This window comes from Nicotiana tabacum, chromosome 21, assembly GCF_000715075.1.
Source record: "Nicotiana tabacum cultivar K326 chromosome 21, ASM71507v2, whole genome shotgun sequence".
NCBI lineage: Eukaryota > Viridiplantae > Streptophyta > Magnoliopsida > Solanales > Solanaceae > Nicotiana > Nicotiana tabacum.
Window position 1 is genome coordinate 51,726,710 of NC_134100.1, and position 9,867 is coordinate 51,736,576.

The following is a 9,867-nucleotide window of genomic DNA, read 5'->3' on the forward strand; positions in this document are numbered from 1 at the left end:
AAGATGTACCTGTGTCCCGGTTGTAGCTGCCTCTTGTTCGTGGTAGCTTTAGATCTGTAAAACTCTGTTTATGTACTTTTCAAACAGACGTGTATTTATTTCATTTCAGCTTTGTAAACTTTATTCTTAGAAACCCATGATTTGTATTACCAGTTTTTGGGGAAAATGTATTAGTTTTATATATATATTTTTAATTAATTGCCTTATTAAATTTTATTGGAATTAGATAGTTGATGTTTGACTTACCTAACGGGTTGTGTTAGATGCCATCATGACCCTGTGGATTTCGGGTAGTGAGAGTCTCCCTCATTTATGTATCATTTAAAATTTCTATCTGTCGTCTTATCTACTTAAGGTGACAACTTTTTTTTGTTCCTGAACTTCCAAACTGAAATGTCGTCATATCAAATGTTTAATACATTAATTTTATTACAAACTGTCAAATATCGAATACCTTCACAGATATAAAAGAGAAAGGACGAGAGATCAGACCCCAAAAAATTAAGAAATTTCATTGGGTATCCTTCCGCCTGACATCCATGTAAGTTTTGTCCTTATTTTTAAATGTTTTACAAATATTGATACATTGTCAGTACTTAAACTTATTCCGGTCCTCCTCATCCTTTTTCTTCTTCTTCAATAAATTATGAGCACATAGCTAAAATTAAAAAAGAATGAGGTATGTGCTATAGAAAATTGAAGACTCATTGCTTATTTATGATCGGAGCTAAGATTGATTGAATCTGAAGTTGTCTGAAGTTGTATTGAAAAATTGAACTGCTTAAGATTCAAATTTTGAATATGAAGTTGTCTAAAGTTATCTTGAAAAATTGAATTACTTGAGATTTGAATTTCTGAAGTTACAATTAAAAAAATTAAAAGATAGAAGAAGTTAAGATTCGAAATTTGAAATTGTTTTGAAGAGCTTGAACTATTTAAGATTTGAATTTCTGAAGTTGCAGTTGAAAGATATGAGAACTTCAGATTTGATTTCTGAATTTGTATTGAAGAGACTGAACAAATTCAAATCCAAGCGGGTATATTTTATAAAGTTTTGTGTAATACGAATATAAATTCAATGGTAGTCCTAAAAATGGGTAACCAATTTGTTCATATCACCTAAAAAAGCGAGCACATCAGTCATGTGAGAGGCACGTGATAAATGAATTGGCTTGGATCTGTCTGTATTGAAGGATTTGGCCCAAATAGTTCATTTTTCCTTGAATACATTCCTCTGTTAACTTTGGCTCTATTTCTCTCTGTCCCCTCTCTTTGTTCAGGCGAACTCATCGGAGATTTCATTGTAAGTTCCCTTTTCTAGATTTCCTCATCTCTTTCTCTCATGTGCCAAAAATCCTTAAACCCTAATTCCTTTTCTCTAGTGGTACTGAAATATCTCCCGTAACCACTAACTTTCTCGTCTACTAACTAGTTACTTCGTTTGCCCTAGTCCATTTTGCTTTTTGCTTATTGATATAAATAAGAAAAGTACTACTGTATAAGATTACAACATAACAAAAGAATACTTTTAAAGAAGTGAAATGTGAAAAATTCATTAAGAGTCAAGTGGTAAGGGATAGAATGATAAGCTTAGTGAAGCTGTAAAGGGGAGGGGTAGTTTACAAATGTTATTTAGAATGTTTTAACTTTGTTAGAGCCCCAGGGATTTGGTAAACGAAAAAGGTAGTGCAGTAGGTGCACATGAAAAGTTTGAAACCCTAGCTGGTGATCCAAGTGGAGAAGGTAGATGGATGGGCCTATTGTCCACCAAGTTTTAGAGTTGGAAATGGTGGACTATCATTTTTTTTTATAATTTAAAATATTAAATTTTCTAGAGCTCTTTGTTTAATCTAAATCTTTTATAGATAGTTTACTTAATGCTGATTTACTTTCTCTTAAGAGACTAAAAGAAAAAGGGTAGTAGCATGCGATGACTGATGAGGAAATTACAGAAACTAAAGTTGGTAAAAGTGTATCCCGTGGACTTAAATCTGGGGAAAAAGAAGCTTCGGCAATGAAGAATTTGTTAATCTATGTTTCTTCTTTTATCTTTTGGGCGCAAAGTCAGTAGGATTTATATGGATGAGCTTTTGCGATTAGGATATTTAATGATAATGGGTAAACTATGTATGTTCATTTGTCTCTCATTAAGAGGAAAAAATGTATGTTCTTCTGATCCATATATTGAGTGGTCGCACCTTGAGTAGATTTTTGGTGTACTAAAAGGTTGTGGCCCCTTCAAAGTGTTTGTTGGCCTCCAAAAGGACTACTTTGTCGATTTGTGTCGGTCAATGCGCAATTATTACGAAAGAATTTCTCGATAAGTTAATTTTACAGACATTGCAATAGTAGCTTTGTCAATTTTTTCATTGTGTTTGTGCTCTGACTCCCCTCTAGGCACATTTCATCCCATTGATACATACACTCCTTATCATGGGTCAGTTGCTAGTGAAAAATAAACATTTTAATAGACAGCCAGTAAGATTTGGATTTTTAGAAATAAACAGAGTGGTATGGTTCAAATCCCATCAAATCATACGATTCCATCCGATATATTGAAGTGGAAAAAAATTGAAGTTTTTCACCCATTTATGCATTTTTCCTGTTCAACATGCAAAATATATTGAAGTGAAAAAATGCTTAAATGGGTGATAAACTGTTGGAAACAATCACACTGTTTCCAAATGAGCTTGATATAAGTAGCGATGACGTTGCCTGATGCATTGCTAATAAAACACCTAGAGCTTTTGTTCATCTATTTAGCAATGTTGCCATCCAGAAATATCTAGGTATGTGCTTGCTAGTATGTGTCTACTAGCATTTTGGTTCCTCGATTGCCCACTGTAAACTGTTGGAAACAATCACACTGTTTCCAAATGAGCTTGATATAAGTAGCGATGACGTTGCCTGATGCATTGTTAATAAAACACCTAGAGCTTTTGTTCATCTATTTAGCAATGTTGCCATCCAGAAATATCTAGGTATGTGCTTGCTAGTATGTGTCTACTAGCATTTTGGTTCCTCGATTGCCCACTGTAAATGGTTCCATAGATGTGGGAAAAGAGGAAAACAGAAAATAAAGAAGAGAAACTGAGTTAGCTGTAACTACTTGTGTTGCATAAGTACATATATAGTGGTCATTCTACTTCTGACATAGAGGTTACACCCAGAGCACCAGAGACTTAGGGTATGATAACATAGTTATCTTAGGGTATGATGACATAATTATCTTAGGGTATGATAACATAATCTTCTTAGGTTATGAAAATCATTTTAAATTTACCCAATATTTGTCTAAAATAGTCATTAGATTGATGATTCCTTATTTCTTTACTGATGGAGTATGTGAAAACTAATTTATTAGCTTATCAAGATCATATATCCTTATAAGATGCTTCTTTTCTTAATCAAGTTTAGTTCACATGCTTTTGGAATGTCTTTGAGCATTGTTGACATTAGTCAATTTATTCATAAGCTATCAGTAGAATCATGTAATCTACTGCTGGGCTATTTCTTTAGTCCTGTCCTATTTGACGAAAAGGAAACGTAAAGGCCTGTGGTCTTTGTGAAATGTTTGATTTTATCTTTTTGTGCCCCTGAATCTCTAATTGACCAACGCGAAATATGTAATTGATTATTGTTGATTTCAACATGTAATTGATTATTGGACCTTTTCTTGTGTTCTATCCTATTTGATCAAAGGGAAAAATGTGTAGGCCTGTGATCTTTGTCCAACATGGATTACAAAACATTGATTTATCTTTTTGTTCCCCCTAATTCAAGTGTATTATTTCTTTTCTTAAAGTTTAGTTAACATGCTTTTGGAATGTCATTGACACTAGTCAATTTTGTGAGGAAAGCAATCAATAGAATCATGCAATCCATTGTGGGGCTCTTTCTTTGGTCTGGTCCTATTTGATGAAAAGGAAATAGGCCTATGGTCTTTGTCCACCATCGACTTTGAAGTGTTTGATTTTATCTTTTTGTGCCCCTTAACCTAAGGGAAACATGTAATTGATTGTTGGAGCTTGCACCCAAAGGTGTGGCCTAGTGGTCAATGAAGTGGGTGGAGAACTATGATGTTTCAGGTTCAAATCCCAGTGGAGATAAAAACACCAGGTGATTTTTTCGTATCTGTCCAAGCCTTAGTGGGTAGAATTACCTAATACTTGTGCTGGTGTGAAATTAGTCGAGATGCACGCAAGCTAGCCCAGACACCACAGTTATAAAAAAAATATGACTATTGAATCTTTTCTTTTGTCCTAGCCTATTTGATCAAAGGGAAAAATGTGTAGGCCTGTGGTCTTTGTCCAACATGGATTGCAAAACATTGATTTATCTTTTTGTTCCCGTTAGTCTCGAATGTATTATGAGATATCTCTCACATTGAAGCCTCTGATTTTGTTTCTAAATAGTATTGGAAGATATTTTGGCTTCTCCAAATTACATGAAGGTAGTAGGCTAACAGTTGTCTGTTTTTCAGCTTCTAGTTGTATGCTCATGGTTTTTACTTTTGATTTTGGCCCCTCTTTTGTATAATTGGAGATTGGTACAACACTTAACACTTTTTAGAAAGTTTTTGGTCTCTTAAAAAAAAAGTAGGCTAGCATTGTACTCACTTTTGGTTTCTCCATACTACCTCTGCCAGCACATTAAATATCGAATTTTTAGGGGCTTTTTGGTCTTTTTAAATTTCTCCAATTCTTTCTCTATGATTCCCAACTTGAATTTTATCTCCACAGTTTGGCTCTTAGGCCTCATTTGTTTTTTTTAAGATTAAAACGTCTGAATCTGAATACATATCTGAATATCAGGATGTGTATTAAGATTAAGGAATCTGAATCTGAATACACATATGAATATTAACATGTGTTTTAAGATCTGAATACTAAACGATGCAGACTGTTTGTTTTTTAAACATATGAAGATATATAATTTATCTTTATTTAAAAATTAACAAAACATAAATTCAAATAAAATACTAATTAATCTTATATTCTCTATATATATATGTATATATATATGTGGGTTAGTTGGTGGTGGTGATTACTAACGAAGGTGCTTGGGAGTGCCGACTAGAAGCGGTGGGTGGTGGTGGTTCTGGGTAGTAGCTAGCGGTGATTGGTAGCGATAGCGATTATGGTTGATGATGGTGGTGGTGGATGGTGATAGTTAATAATGGTGGGTGATGGTGGTGGTTGTGGTTGTAGTTGTGATTGAGAAAGGTGATGATAGGTGGTGGTAGTTTATATAGGTGGGCGGTGCTGGCTATGGTTATTGATGGTGATAGGGTGGTTGGTGGTTGGTGGTGATAGTTGAGGTGGGTGAGGGTGTGGTTATGGTTGAGGATAATGGTGGTGGGGGTGGTGGTAGTGGTGGCGACTATGGTTGAGGATGGTGGTAGTGGTGGCGACTATGGTTGAGGATGGTGGTGGTAGTTGATAATGGTGGCCGGTGGCTATAGTTGAGGATGGTGGTGATGGTGGTTGATAATGGTCGGCGGTAGCGGCAGTTAGTAATGAATGTAGATGATAGCATCTTAATGAAATTAAGTCTTTGTTATAGATCTTAATCATACAGACCTATTCAGACTCGTTAAATGGTTGTGAAGTAAAAAAAACAAACACACTTAATGATTAAGATCTGAATGATAAAGATCCAGACGTTAAAAACATACGGACTTAATGTCTGAGATCTGAATGATTAAGATTTAGACCTCCATTAAGTGCAAACAAATGAGGCCTTAGACTCCTTCAAATTCTAATACAGAAGAAGGCTTGACTTCTTGAAAATGGAAGATCACATTTGAGAATCAAGGAATCGATCATTTGCTAACTCACATTTTTCATTTTCCAGTATTATAGTAAATCAGGGTTAGAGTTTAAAATCAGATTGATCTTAATTAAACCTTGTGATAATATGTAATTGGATAATTTTTCTTTCTGTTCATTATTGATAAAGACGAAGTGAGAAAGTAAAAATTATGGCTTTGAAATTTAGAAGCTGTGCATCTCTTCATCTCGGCTCTGGACAAATTAAGCATTGTCTGCCAACATGCTCGGTCTTCGCTTCATTTTCAAGTACTCCAACTGGTTCTTTTTTAGTTGAAGCAAACCAATTCGTCCTAAACCTTTTCCCCAATTTCTCAAATTCTTCGATTACTTCCCCAAAGACCACATTAGTGTATGGCCAAATGGGTTTAGTCTCCTTTCCATAATCATGATCATTCATTAGGCCTTGAATCATTTTCTGTGTTCTTTTTTTTTTGGGTCAAATTTTCAACGGTTGTGATTGAATTTCAATATGGGTTTGAAAGAAAGGAGGGGAGGCGGGGATGGCTGGAAAGCAAACTGATGGAGAAGGAAGAAAAGTTAGGTTTAGTTCTTAAGATGGGAAGACAAAAATACCCATTTTACTATTGTGTTGGCAATGTATTGTAAAAGGGTATTTAAGAGAGACAAAAAATGGGTGCAATGCTAACCTACTACCTTCATGTAGTAGCATGAAAGTAGTAGGTTAGCATTGTACCCATTTTACTACTGCGTGGCTGTAGTAAGTTAGCATTGTAACCACTTTTCGATTCACTAAAGTACCCCTGCCACCACTTTAAAGTAGGAATATTTAGGGGATTTTTTGTCTTTTACCTATATCCCCGAATTTATTTCTGCTCCATCTGCATTTTATTCCCAGATTAACTGCAGCAAACCCAACCCTTCAGGCTGCTGCCTCAATCTTCTCGTCATCCTCCACCTCCGGCAAAGTTCAACAATCCCCGCTTGTTGGCTTCCTGTATTCATCAGCTCAGTACGTTTTGATGGGGTAGCAAGGTAAATATGAAGAGAAATTTGACGACTATCGAACACACTACCGCTTGTCACAATTTTAATTCTGCTTTTTGGGTTTAATTCATTTGAGAGTACAGAGTGTTATGAAGTAGTGAGGGCTGAATTTGAGGTCTCACTATACTGAGTTGCCTTTCTCTTTTGCTCTTTTCCTGCGAAGAACAAAAAATACCCAAACACAGATTATTCATAAATTCTATTCAGCATGGGTTTGATTTAAATCTCATTCTTGAAGAATATCTTGGGGCGTTTAGTTGCCTTCAAGATGTGCAATGGGAAAAAGGGCTGCAATTATACAGGCAAAAGATGAACTGCATTTTTCTGATTAGTATACAAAGACAAAAAGCTCCAAGATTTATTTACGGATTAAATAAGTGACAGAGGGTATTTTAATGAATCAAAAAGTGAACAGCATTGTACTCAGATTTTAATTCTCCAAATACCCCCAACAATTCATGCCAGCACATTAAAGTTTAGGGCATTTTTGTCTTTCATCCAAATCCCTAAATTTCCTCTCCTTCCGTAGTTCCGTTGTGTTTCTCTCCCATTCTGATTAAACTCCAGCGAACCCAGTCCCAAATTTCTTCTCCGACAGCCTCCACCTTTGTTCTTTTTATTCTTGACAAAGTGAGTGTTGCTGGGTTTGGTAAAAAATTAAAAAAAATGACAAATAAAGAACCATAAAGATGTGGATTTATTTTATTTGATACTGCATTTGTTCAATGATTGAAGAGAAATATAAACCAAATGGGGAAGAAGAGATGTTTGAAATCTATCTGAAATAATCAAACAGAGCAATTGTTGGACATCATAATCAGAAAGCAAAAAGTATTATGTACACCATAATCTGAATATAAAATAGAGGCACTAAAGACTTAGTAGAATTTGAGAAATGATGGACATTGGAGATTTTGCTCTCTGTTGCTTGCCTGAAGTGTTGTAGAGAGAGGTTGGAGATAAATGTTGCTGGGAGCAAAATGCAGTTGGAAAATTGGGGAATTTGGGTTAAAGAAAAAACTCCCTCATCTTTAATGTGCTGGCATGTATTGTCTGGGGTATCTTGGAGAATTGAAATGTGGCTACAATGCTAACCTACATCCTTCAATGTATTGTTTGGGATATGTATGTGTGTGTGTGTGTGTGTGTGTGTGTGTGTTTGTTTCCCTTTGTTCCTCCGCGCGCGCTCTAACAGATAATCAAATTGTCTGGGCAAGGAGCTCTATAATAACTTTGTACTTCTGTATCTGTAGCTTATGTTTCTATTATATTTTTTGCATTGGTTAGCTGAATTTTCTAGAAACTTTTCAGGTGCAAGCGAAGGCAAAATGCAAACTGAAAGTGCTTTGTCAGTTATTGGACCAAGGCCAATGGGGTTGTCTGCTGTGCCTCCTAGCTGTCCTCAAGGGCTTGGACCAAATGGAAAACCACGGACATCAAGCTTGGAGTCACCAATTATGTTGCTTACTGGACATCAAAGTGCTGTGTATACCATGAAGTTCAATCCAGCAGGGACAACCATTGCATCTGGTTCACATGATAAAGAAATCTTTCTTTGGGATGTACATGGTGATTGCAAGAATTTTATGGTCTTGAAAGGGCACAAAAATGCAGTTCTTGATGTTCAATGGACTACTGATGGATCGACAATAGTATCAGCCAGCCCCGATAAGACTGTTAGGGCGTGGGATGTAGAAACAGGCAAACAGATTAAAAAAATGGCCGAACATTCCTCATTTGTGAATTCATGCTGCCCAGCTCGGAGGGGCCCTCCACTTATTGTCAGTGGATCTGATGATGGCACTGCTAAACTTTGGGATATGCGCCAAAGAGGAGCCATACAGACATTTCCAGACAAATTTCAAATTACTGCCGTCAGTTTCTCTGATGCCTCCGATAAAATCTACTCAGGTGGTATTGACAATGATGTGAAAGTGTGGGATTTGCGAAGGTGTGAAGTAACTATGACTCTTCAGGGCCATCAGGATACTATAACTGGTATGCAGCTGAGTCCTGATGGGTCTTATCTTCTTACTAATGCCATGGACTGCACACTTCGCATATGGGACATGCGTCCGTATGCCCCCCAAAATCGCTGTGTTAAGATCTTGGAAGGCCACCAACACAATTTTGAAAAGAACCTGATGAAATGTAGCTGGTCACCTGATGGAAGTAAGGTAACAGCTGGGAGTTCTGATCGCATGGTTTATATCTGGGATACGACATCTAGGCGCATTCTGTATAAGCTCCCTGGACACACTGGATCTGTTAATGAATGTGTTTTTCATCCTAATGAACCAATTGTGGGATCTTGCAGTAGTGATAGACAGATGTATCTTGGTGAGATTTGAATAGGAGGTACTACCTTTTCTGATATGAGGAAGCTACCAGCAGGTTTGGGAACTAGGTGTGGATTCATGAAGTTGTAGTTAAAATTTGTAACCTTCTGTTGCCTATGGGTGGAACTTTGAAACTGCAAAACAGTGATATGCTTGCTTAATTTTGATTACCTGATAGATGTTATTGTAAAACTATGCTGGATGTTTTGCCTTGTAGACAAGAAGAAGTTCTAGATGTGAGATTGTAAGTTTCGGGGATTCAAGACACTGCTTTAGTTAGGTATAAAAAAAAAAAATACATTTGTAGATTGTGGCGATCAGTGAACAGTTGACATTTATTGGTTTTACTGTCGACTTTGAAAGAAGCAAAATGGAGAAGCTGAAGTTAACAGTTTGAATTCATACTTTTTGTTTATTCTTTTGTTCACTTTGGTTTAAGAAGTTGTCAAGGATGCGGTTGGAGAAAGGCTATTAGAGCAGGATACCTACGTATTGCAGGTAGAGAAACCATTCATCAGAAAAGTTTCTTTCAAATCACGAATTTAAAATCTTTGAAGTTAGTAAATAAATCTATTTAGATAAGAAAATTTGATCTTCACGGCATTTATATGCAATTAAAAGTTCATCTCTGATGTAGATGAGAGGCATCACGAATGCACTCTCAGTTTGTCAGGAGAAGTTATGAGGAT

At 36.2% G+C, this 9,867-nt stretch overlaps 1 pseudogene; it reads left to right on the top strand.

The window, feature by feature from the left end:
* The first annotated feature begins 1,121 nt into the window (after positions 1-1,121).
* On the top strand, positions 1,122-9,580 carry LOC107777271 (uncharacterized; annotated as a pseudogene).
* Positions 9,581-9,867: the final 287 nt, after the last annotated feature.